This window comes from Ambystoma mexicanum, chromosome 6p (genome assembly GCF_040938575.1).
Source record: "Ambystoma mexicanum isolate Mex_15411 chromosome 6p, UKY_AmexF1_1, whole genome shotgun sequence".
Classification (NCBI taxonomy): domain Eukaryota; kingdom Metazoa; phylum Chordata; class Amphibia; order Caudata; family Ambystomatidae; genus Ambystoma; species Ambystoma mexicanum.
In genome coordinates this window covers 68,328,033-68,340,065 of record NC_090935.1, presented here as the reverse complement: position 1 = coordinate 68,340,065, position 12,033 = coordinate 68,328,033, and the positions used below count along the sequence as shown (strand labels likewise).

At 44.8% G+C, this 12,033-nt stretch overlaps 1 protein-coding gene across 6 annotated transcripts in view; it reads left to right on the top strand.

Annotated features, from left to right (window-relative positions):
• Positions 1–12,033, top strand: part of LOC138511221 (long-chain-fatty-acid--CoA ligase ACSBG2-like) — a 379,274-nt gene that overhangs the window by 108,846 nt on the left and 258,395 nt on the right. For 2 of the 6 annotated variants that reach the window (XM_069626756.1, XM_069626755.1), the window contains exon 2: positions 4,792–4,905. The exons of the other annotated variants lie outside the window; for them this stretch is intronic. The gene's annotated coding sequence lies outside the window, so the exon portion shown is untranslated. The remainder of the gene's footprint in view (positions 1–4,791; positions 4,906–12,033) is intronic. 6 annotated transcript variants of the gene reach the window in all.

Sequence of the window (12,033 nt, the reverse complement as noted above, 5' to 3'; positions counted from 1 at the left end):
ATCTTGAATCTAGTTCATTTGAAGAAACCTCGTCCTGATTCTCTAAGCCACCTCGTAGCTTCACTTCCATCTCCCCACTCCATAAAGCTGGTTATCAATGTGTGGTGGACTTGCAAAAACTCACATCAGGAAAGTTATTCAATATTGGATTAAGATCTTTAGTAACTTTCAATATCCTCCAATATTTTCTCAGGATATTTATGATTGGTTGTGCATGAGTACCAAATGTTAAAATTAGTTGCGTGACACTTCCCTCTAATCTTCCAACCTCAGAATCATGATTCTCCAACACCAGAGTATTTCTGTTCCACATACAAGGCTTAATATACGATCTTTCAATGATCCCTTTGGGGTACGCTTGTTGTTGAAAACCTCGAGCTGTGATATTACTCTCCTTGTCAAAAGCCTCAGTTGATGAGCAATTTCCCTTGAGTCTAACAAATTATCCATAGGGGATACTCCAAATTAGATTTTCTGGATGGCCACTCGTAGCATGGAGAGGAGTGTTGAGCCACTGGGTTTTCTGTACAGTTTAGTACTCAGCCGTCCACCTTCTTGTTTAATGACCACATCCAGAAACACAATGGAACTTCTGCTATGTGTTTCCCTAAACCTCAAGTTGTACTCATTGTAATTCAATATTTGCACGAAGCTCATCCACTCTTTTTAGCTACCTTTCCAAATCACAAACAAGTCATCAATGTAGCAAAGCCACATGAGGATGTTGTCTCTAAAGACTTTATTTGTTTTTGACCATTCCAGAAATGTTTCCAATACCCCATAGTCAAATTTGTATAAGAAGGGGCAAAGTTGGTGCCCATTGCTGTTCCTTGTGACTGCCTGAGGAAATCATTCTTGAACAGAAACACATTATTTTTCAGGCACAGGTCGATCATAGCCAGGACTATTTCCATGTGGCGCAATTAGTTCAGTGATGGTGTATTTAAAAAGTGCTCACAGGCCTGTTTACCAAAATTGTGTTGAATGGTAGTATACAATGATACAACATCCATGGTCGTACCCAACAACCCATGGAATAACCACCATATCCCATGGCCCACTGAGCTGGCAAAGCCATCAAACCCATCCAAAGTCAGTGGTCGAAGTGTACCAAAAGAAGTAGTGGAACCATGTTCCCTGCTGGCCTGCACCCACTCCCCACAAACCCCATCATCACGTCCCCTCCCACATACAATACACACCACCAAACGCTTGCACCTGCTGTTTAAGGGAACGTTCAGTACAGTGCACTGAAAGGGCAAGTTTCAACTTCTTCCTACACTTTTATTTTAAAACGAAACCATTCCGGAATGGTTTCTTTTTAAAATAAAAGTATAGGAGCTGTAAAAGGACATTAAAAAAAGTAGAGGAGCACCGCTCCCGACCGCTCCTGCTCACTTCAACCACTGTCCAAAGTGGTAACATGTCAATGCAGTAGTTAAGAAATTCTTCTTCCACTTACGCACAATTAATAGGATACTTCCCACACAGAACATTAACCATTATCTCTCTCGTTATGTCAAGAATAGACTATGCCAACATCATCTATGACCGAATGCCAGAATACCTTATGATAAAAATGCAACAAACACACAATGCAGTGGCAAGACTACTCCCCAGACTCACTAAGAGAGAACACATCACACCAGCACTGACAAAACTACATTGGTTAGCAGTCAATAAACTAATATCCTTCAACACACTCTGCATTAGACACAGAGCAATCCACTGCTAGGAAGCAGAATTCATACAGGGAAAAATCTCCAGCTACAAACCAACACGAAAACTAAGGCCCAGCAATGACATTCACCTTGAGCCAAAACGCCACGCAAAACACAAATTCAGGGGATCGTCATTCTCCTGCATAGCAGTGAGACTATGGAACTCACTACCAATGGAAATTCAAAGAACAGAAGATTGCCTAAAATTCAGGAAACTGTTAAAAACATGGTTATTTAACTCACCAGGCTAAAGAGGGAACACCAGCGAATAAAAACCCATCAGGGCAATGCAATGAAAAACTGCATAGCCAGACCCCCCAATGAAACAAAAAAATAACTCAACCCAAAGCTCAATAGAATAATATCAACTCAACGGATCAGTTAAATGCACAGAAAAAGACACAGACAACCCCCTACTAAACCTACCATCAACTCTTTAATACTCTACATACCCATCACCCAAAATTGAAAAAAAACAAGACACATATCTTTGCCAAAATAAACAATAACACTACAGGCTACAAACACCCTACCAATCTCCACAACATTCATGACGCACATACACCACCAGCATACCACCCTCCAAACACCACACAAATGTCCATCAACTAAAAACATACCAGCACACAGTGACAGTTTTTTTCCAAATAGAAGCCACCAACAGTGCATCAATGCTTTATTGCCCTTTTCCCTCTCAATCTCACTAACAAACCCATCTCAACTCCCTTCTTTTTCAAATCCCCTTTAGCACCCAGAGACCATGAAAATTGCAGCAGTGCGTGCTATAAATCAAAATACCATAACATAACACATGTGCAGATCTGACGATATAGCACTTTCTGGGCTAAGTTTAAGATATTTTGTGAGTTTTCTTTCAAAGTGTGGTTAATGTACACTCAAGGTTGCTAATGTAAATTGTTTGTGTGGTTCTATGTGGTGTTTTTCAGAATGGTGATTAAGGAGTTTGGAGAGTTGTGTTGGTCTATCGTGCTTGGTTGGTGTGGTTTACAGGATAATGTAGTGTAGGTAGGTCATTTAGGTGCAGGAGTTGTGTGCCGATGTCCTGCATGTTAGGGTAGGAGACAGAATGATGTTCATGTTATTGTTACTATGTTTTGTCCAACAAAACATCTAATAACAGGGGGGAACTATTTTCACTTCGTTAAAATCCCAGTTGGTGTTTCTTTATATCCAAGCAAAATATATCTCTAGCTGTAGTCGCTTATCATGCCAAGTTAGAAGACGTAGGGTAAGTGATGCTATGTCACGCAACACTGCCAGAACAAATACCTATGGCCCACAGTTTCTATTCTTTTGCCTTCTGATTGTCAACGAACACTTTAAAGACTCTCCAACATTGTTGTTGCTCAATCTTACATGGGATTATGACAAAACACAGATGGACATGCCCCACAAGCTAGCAAATGACAAACCCACCATTTGAAGTGTTGCAGCAGACATGGCAAATAATGCAGGGATAGCCCACTCTTCTCAAAAATCTCAGATCTCCTTAAGTTTTAGAAGTGATTGTTTGATGTGCAAAGTTGTATACGTGATACATATCCATCTCAAACAATGACTACAAGCAGATGGGTTTATCTTAAATGTCCCTTTGGAGGTGTCTGTCTTGGACTTAACGTGTGTAGGGCAGTTTGAAGAGATGTCAAGTTTTTCTATGTCATCTTTAAAATAATTAAACATTACTAGATTTTAGGCTCATAAATGTGTTTCAGTTTACGTCTATGTATTTCTGAGGGTGGGAGTCACAGTTTGTGGCAACTGAGGGCAGCATGATGCAGAACTGGGCACAGTGAAATCCTCTTTGAGATTGACTGCAGGGTTTGATTTAGGCACTTCCAAAACAAAATGTGGGTACTATCGGAATGTATTGTGGGCACTAGAAACAGGAGGGCGTTTATAGAGGTAATGCTGACAAGTATTGTTGAAATCAGCCTCATTACTTTTTTTGGACACAAAAAGCATAAGAAGGGGGACACACTTCACAATCTCGTTTCGGCAGAAGCTGCTTCAAAGTCGGGCTATGCTGGCATATATTGTTGAGTGAGGCATCCTGTTTTTCTTCCTTTGGGGAGCCAGCATTTACCCCCCTCACAAAATGCTGCTATGTCCTGTGGGCCTGGCATCTATTGGAGTTTTTCATGTCTTCCCTTGCAGAAGAGTCTACTTTTTACATTGTTGCGCAATTATTCTGAGATTTTTGCGTTTTAAATGCCATATTTCAGCCCATCAGTTTAAACATTTTCAAAGTGACACGCCAGCCCAAACCTTATTGGATTAGTTCAGTGGGCTTGCTTGGTTCACTCAGGGCACACATTTACACCCCTCCATGTTTCAAATGCTCCAGCTGTAACTCTAGTCTGTAGTGGTATTACCTGATTGGGGAACAGCAGCCCTTTAAAATGGCTAGTTAGATCTTGCTGCCTTCTTTGACAAACATAAGGAGAAATTGATTTCCCTGATAACAAAGAAACAGTTTTCCATAGATCGGCCCCCAGACATGCCACGCTGGATACTCCTCTGCCCTCTGGGGTGCCTTTTACAGACAGTTTATCACCTTTAGGCTGCTGTCTTGCATGCTGCATCAGCAGGACTATGTCTGCAGTCTGGACCGCTATGGAGCCAGATCAGCCAGGTTTCAGAGAGACATTATGTATATATGCCAACATAGTGAATGGTGTAAGGAGACAAGGTACTGAGAAACCTATGATGACATTGAACTTGAGATCTCTTTTTCTGTTAAGCCACGTTTTCTATCTTTCTGGTTTACCACTGTTTTCCAGACTTAAGCAGCCCTCCAGCCTCTTTTCCTTTGCAGTCCGTGTGCAGGTGCATGCGGATCTAGGTAACGTGTTCTAAGCCCTGCCAACCTGTCAATCACTGCTAAACTGTTGGTGCCTTCCTGATTTGCCGCCCTATTTCCCTACTTAAGCACCCCTCCAGCCACGTTTCCTTTTCAGTTCGTGTGCAGGTGCAAGCGGATCTAGGTCACGCAACCTAAGCCCTACCCACCTTCTAAGCCCTGCCTCTTCCTTCCTGCTCTTAACTCTAGGGCATCTCTCACCCGGAGGTCCGAAGTAAAGGGCAGACGAAGAAAAAGGCTATTCCTGTTTGGACCTGTTCAGACCCAAAGGACTCAGGGCCCGAACACCAGTGCGGACAACAGGTAAGCACACGCTGATATGTATTTTCTCCCTCCATTTCCACAAGCCATCTCCACCATCACCAGGCAACTCTGATGTCAATGACATTAATCATCCTCGAAGGCATAGGCTCTGCAATGCAGCAACCACATTCACATCAGCCTCAAGCCCATCAGCATCCCCTCACCATCCACAACATGGAAGGTGGTGCTTGCCAATGTCCTTTCAGCTATTCCACATGCTGCAGACATATCCAACCTCATCCCTACACACAATCTTGATGCCATCTTTATCACAGAGACCAGGCTGACACTCACCTCCAACCACATCCTAGACACCGTTGTACTCGACATTTACAGAATCCAACACAGAGACCGGCCGAACAACAGAGTGGAAGACCTTGCAGTCATCCACAAGACCTCATGGCCCTGCACAAGACTTGACATCAACAACATTTGCTCCTTGGAAGTACTAGCCTGCCACTTCGCTCTCCCTGAAAAACACAGTCACCTTCCATCTCATCTACAGACCACCTAAACAAAAGACCACCTTCATCAGAGACTTCACCAACTAGGTCACCACCATGTCCCTCAGGCATGCCAACATATTTCTAGGCAACTTCGATCTCTCAGGCAACAAGGCCACCAAACTGATGGCTTTCTTGACACCTTCAGCCTCACACAGTGCATGAAAGACCCAGCACAGGAGAATGGTAACATCCTCAACCTAATCATCAATGCACTGCCTTCCCTCCACTACAGCTCTCCTCTCCCACTTTACTGGTTTGACCACCTGCCCATGTCTTTCAACATCCTGGACACCACCTCAGGCAAGCACTCCCAGCATAAACCCATCAGACAAACCTTCAGGTCCTTCAAGAACTTCCTGGTGGAAGCCCTCACTGAAGACCTCGCCAAGCCTCCACCTCACATGTACTGAACACCCCCAACCAATCTGCGACTATCAACTGGAAAAACTCAATGCCACCCTCTAAGCCTCCATCGACTGTCAGGCGCCTCTGAAACAATGCACCTGCAAACCAAAACCATAAGCTCCATGTACATGCAAGAACTCAACCTCAGCAAAAGAGTCATCAGGAAACAAGAGAAAACCTGGCGCCATTCCAGGACCGCATCCGACCTGGCACTCCTAAATGAAATCGCAAGCAACCCGTGACAACTAATCAACACAGCCAAGGCCTCGTACTACTAGAACACTATTTTTTTTTATTTTATTGAAAAATCTACAGTTTTAACATACGTAAAAACTTTTGTTTCAATTCCACGAACATAACTCAATAGGCTCTTACAAAACCGATAGCTCTTCACGTCAGAAAAAGAAAAAAAGTTAGCAAAAGCAAAGATAAAGACACATCAGCCAGTTTGTACATAACACGCGGAAAGTCAATTCTATCCCAGTTCATTACCTCCAAAACACAGAATAGAAGCTTGAGATCATTACACAAAGCGGGCATTTCAGTAGTGCATCAAGATAGTTCACAATTGGACCAACATGTTAAACATTTGCCTCAGATGAAATCTTAAGCCACCAAGCGAACATGTCATTATCTAAAGGAGCAAATTGACACAGGTGTACAGAACGCAAGGCACTAGTTTTCTCACTCTCGATAACTAAGTGTTTCAGCGATTAGACTGCCATGGAACAGAAGCGGCATAAATTGTCTTTTGCCAGTTTATCTTTTCTTTGCCAGAGAATTTCCTTAGTTTTCAAGATGTTCATTCGAAACCTGAGGAATTGCTCACAATAATAGCGAGATAGAGAATGCATTAAATAATGCGACTGGAAATGTAACTTTTTTTGAACAATGCCTGGCCAATTTGTTGAGGATAGTTTTTCCCGTTTGTCGATGTTGCCCAAGATTCAAATTTCTTTTTTGCATGTTGTGTTCTTGTGGAAAGATTGAACTCAGAGATTCCCGCGGCATCGACCCAGGCTTGTACTCTGAGACGCCACATGTCTAATAAAATAACATTATTGTCAGAATAGGTTTTGTTGAATATTCGATACGCAGGCATTGGATTTTCAACAGACATTTTTCGCATTAATGTGATTGATTTCCAGATCACATGGCTATATAAGGAGTTCAGTGACAATTCATCTCGTAAAGATATCATTGAAACACATTGAGGTAGGTGGAGAACATAGCGCCAAAAACGCCCTTCTAAACAGTTCCAAATATGCTCACTGATATTCCAGCTGACCTCAGCTCCAAAAGTTAATATAGGAACTACCTTTTGCAAGTAGAACGTCAGGACCGGGTATAATTAAAACTTGCCATAGATTTTGTTTATTTTTGCCGATTGGAAGGCGAGACTCATGGTTTTTAGTTTCAGATCTTTCACCCATTGGTGTTCACAGATGGAGTTGTTAGAACACTATAGCAGAAGCCGACAACAAAAGCAGAGCCCTCTTCACAATGGGCAAGCACTGCATCAACCTTCTACCTGACCCAGCCATAACACACTCGAAAAATTCACTGCCTTAAACACCGTCTTCATCGACAAAACCAGCAAGATTCGGCAGCACATAGACACCAGCTCTGCTTCCACAGACCCACCGCACGTCTCACCTAGTGAAATCTCCACACCCTGGACAACATTCAATACACTCTCTACAGAGGACCTGGTAGAAACCCTGGCTGCCCTCAAAGCCACATCGTATACAGACGACATCCTCGCAGCATCCATCCTCAAGACCCCCCTTGAAGAAGCTCTCCTTCTTTACCTGGAGATCATCAACAGCTCCCTAACTCAAGGCACCTTCTCATTGAAACCCTAAAGACAGGACAAATCCTCCCTCTACTAAAGAAACACACTCCGGATCCCCACAACCCAGGTAACTATCGCCCCATCACCCATCTTCCCCTCCTAGGTAAGATCATCGAGAAAGCGGAAGCCACACAACTGCAGCAACACAGTGACACCAACAATCTCCTTCAAACCTATCAATCTGGGTTCAGACCCGGATGCAGCATGGAGACGGCAGCCATAGAGGTGGTCGGTGACGCCCTCATCAGCCTTGACGATGGCTACCTCTGCCTCCTGGTTCTACTCGACCTCTCAGCCCCTTTTGACACAGTAGACCACCTGGCACTCATGGAGACCCTACATCTGTGCATGTGGATCAGCAACCTTGTCCTACGCCGGTTCAACATCCTGCACACTGGTTCAACTGATACCTCGTCAACTGCCATCAGTTTGTTCAGATGGACTCCTCTAGATGGCCAATGCTGCACATCACCTGTGGAGTCCCACAGGGTTCCATCCTCTCCCCAGTGATCTCCAATCTAATACATGGAGCCTCTGGGAACCCTCTTTTCCACAAACAACATCCACAGCCATCAATATGCTGATGACATATAGATATACCTCAATATCAACACCATCAAGGACATCCACAGGCTCAAAACCTGCCTCTCGCTGATCAATCTTGGAGGTCCAGTGCATTCTTGAAGCTCAACCACTCCAAGGGAAAATTCCTACTCCTCAGCAACAACACTGAACACCCAGACATACAGACCAGGCTATCAACCATGAACCCTGAGGGCTTCACACCAGAGCTCATCTCCTGCGCCAAGTCCCTCGGGTTCCACATCGACAATCAATTTTCTTCAACACACACATAGCTAAGAAAACTCAGACAGCTTGGTATCAGCTTTGCCTCCTGCAGAAAGTCATGCCCTTCCTCTCTCCAGACACCTCTAACCCACTGTTCAAGCACTGGTCCTTTCCCACCTGGATGGGGGCAATGCCCTCCTCGAAGGGCTTCTGTCGCCCTTCTTTGTGCCCCTGAGAAGTGTCCTACGTGCCTTGAAACACTTGTGTATAGGCGCGTTACAAATGCCATATCATATCATATCATGCGGCTACATGCCTCATCAAGGGTCAAAACGAAAAGGACCAGAAACAGGTCTTCTCTGCATACGCCCCAGGAACCTCTTCCCCAACAGCATTGGGCTTGCCACTACACTCATACAGTTCAAAAAATAACACAAGACCCACCTCTTCAAGGAGTCTCTCCACCTCAACACCTAGGCCAGCATGTTTCCCTCTGTGCCACCAAACTCACTAAATGCCATCTGCCCTTCTCCTCCCTGACACCCTGTAGAGCTATACCCCTCCTATGTGCCCCTCTGTATCCTACCCCCACTGTATATCTGTTCTGTTGTTACCTCTGAACAGCCCTATGTTATGCATCTGTACTGGTGTATACCTCTGTAAAGCGCTCTGTTGTGTATCATATTTTTGTATACCTCTGTAAAGTTCTCTGTTGCTTCTTGAAGCTAGGTTTGCACTCAATTAATAGCATAATAATAATAATAATAATAATAATAATAATAATAATAATATTAATAATAAAAAGTAAGCACAGCACCACCTATTAATGGCAGAGATTAATACACCAGTGTTAAGAAAAGCACATACATCAAGCATGGCCCTCTGTATGTGAGGAAAGGTTTAATACATGTGGAACACCAGGCCAGGCAGGCCACCTAGTGGGTCTCCAAAGGAGCAGGTTCTGCCAGAGCCGGTAGGATACTCACAAGAAGCAGTTTGTGAAGTCCGGGACCACAGCACTTACAGGAGTCCCAGCAATAGCAGGGTGGACAACAGCAAGGCTGTATATAGGAGTGCTTTAGTCCTGCCAGGGGGACGGGCCGCAGCAGCAGGGAACTGTCCTAAAACAGGTCTGACAGTAGAATACAGGCCAGCTCAGTCTCCCCAGAAGGCCTCCAGGGGAAAAGCCACACCCAATGGCTCTCGGGCTCACATAGAAAGAGGGACAGACTAAGTGGATGGGGTGGCAGAGGGGGGACCCTTGGGCAGTGCCACTACATAAAAAGGGTTAGCAACAGCGAAACCATACACAATAAATTGCAAATTAAGTGCCAACTGAATGATACACATTACAACAACACTCCTAATAATAAAATGGCACAATAAAATGAGCAATTCCTGAAATTACATGTCCACACACATACATTAATTCATTCATGTTCCAGGAGTCTTATGGACAGGGAGAGTGGAAAGTAACATTTTCCAGCTGTCACAACTGAAAGGTCTGCTAAATAGGATGCAGGGTATAGGCTAAGCAGCAAAGCTGGTGTACTGGCAAATTCCAGCACCATACAGTCAATGAAGTCCTTTGAACAAAATGAGGGTCCACAGAAGTGAATGTCTATCCGTAGCAATCAATGCAATTTAAAAGTGCATTTTAAATACAAGTTTCCCTTTCAGCCAAAATTCAGTTTAAAGTGATATTCTCTAAGTCATTCTGGTCTCGAGTTCGCCTACAAGGGGCAGAGGTCTTATCTATCGATAAGTCACGCTGTGCAAATGCGTGACGAACCATAGGTTCCCCACAGCAGGACGTGGGAGCCCACAGACCAGTACTCTGGTGTCAAAGTACCATTCCTAGTACCAGCCTATATTCAGGGGGTATTACACATTTCCCTTACTTGAGAAGGGGAATGGCATTCTCGCTACACTTAAAATCAAGTGGGGAACCTCATCTGTTTATTGGGACCAGTTTGAGGATAAGGCTGAGCAGCAAAGCCAGTCTTCCTAGTCTGTGGGGGAGGGTGAAGAGGCATTAGTGGTGGCATGGAGAAGAGGAGAGATGGAGGTGGCAGTGAACGCATGTGTCGCCTGAGCACAGAGACGTATAAAGCAGGTCCTCACGTGGAGGCTCGCATAGAGGCAGAAGAGGCTGCTCCTCTGGTGGAGTCCCCCAGTGAGCGAGGGCTTGTGATGCAGCAGGAGAGCATGTCAGTCCAGCGGTAAGAAACAGGCATAATGCTTATGTTTGTGGAGGGGTTGGTTGCAGCAATCACTCTGGAAGAGGTCTGCAGTGGGATTGCTCCAATCTATGTAGGGGCTATTGCTGAAGAGGAAGTAGTCTAAATACAACACATCCTGGGTGCCAAGGAGAGGGAGGTTCTTCAGGAGGATCTTAATATTCGGGAGGGGTGTCAGGTGAGGACCAGCATGGGGCGATGCCGCAGCAGGTGGTAGACCTAACTGGGGGAGAGAAAATAAAGGAAGCGCTTGGTGGAGAAGGTTCACCCTGCGCCTGCGGAAGCAAAGACCTTGTACCCCTTAATATAATCCTCATGGTCCTGGATGTAGAAATATATTGACCTGGCACCGGAGTTGACTGTCTTAGGGACAAAGGTGAAGTCTTCTGCAGGTCAGAGGAAAGTGAGGTGGGTGCAGGAAGGCATGGGCTCCACCCTAAAAAAAAACACGAATAGCTGGGCAAATAAGTTGTGTAACACTACTGAGTCCCTTGGTGCCCTGGCTGCCATCACCATCCCCTCCAGCAGAGGTTAAGATTCAGGTCCTAGAACATCCCCGTGACCAGGGTGCAGCATGGCTGCATTACGCATGCCATGCCAAACAGTATAAAACCCTCTAACCTGGTCAGCCTGGCCAGTCAGTGCAAATCAAACCAGCAACTGTGGCCAGCAGCAAGCATCGGTTGCTGGTATCATTTTTCCAAACATTTTGGGATTGGACAACACTGGAATTGCTCACAATCCCTAGTACCAGCAGATGAAGCATTCAAGTTTTCATTATTAATCACATGGTACCTGTAAGCCAGGGGAGATGGACTATTATAGTTATGGCTAGTGCAACAGCACAATCCTTTCCTCTGGTAGGTCTCTGCAGGGGGGATAGAATGAGGCAGTCATGAGGAGCGACTCACGACACATGGAGTCTCCCCATCACCACATGTGGGAAAGGTAGCGGCTTGTAGGAATGTTTTTTAACATTAGTGGGGAGCAAAAATCTGTGGGAGACTCCTTGAACTTTAAAATGTGTTTGCACTCTGTGTGATAACCTGATGATGTTACGGAATGGCTGTGCTCTATACGAGAGTCCCTGAACCTTTGACCAGTATTGTTTTTGATTGTGACAACAATACTGGTACAATACTGGTAAACTGGGCAATGGCATGTGTGAGTAAGCAACTGGCCAGGCCCTCTCTGACACTATCAGACACACCAAGAAACAACACTGCTCCACTTTTCAGTTTCCGACAAGAACCAGGTAACAAAACACCATCATCTTCTGAGCTGGTGTGTTGGCTTTGGGTAGATGTTGGTCCATAGTCTACTGCAAGGAAGT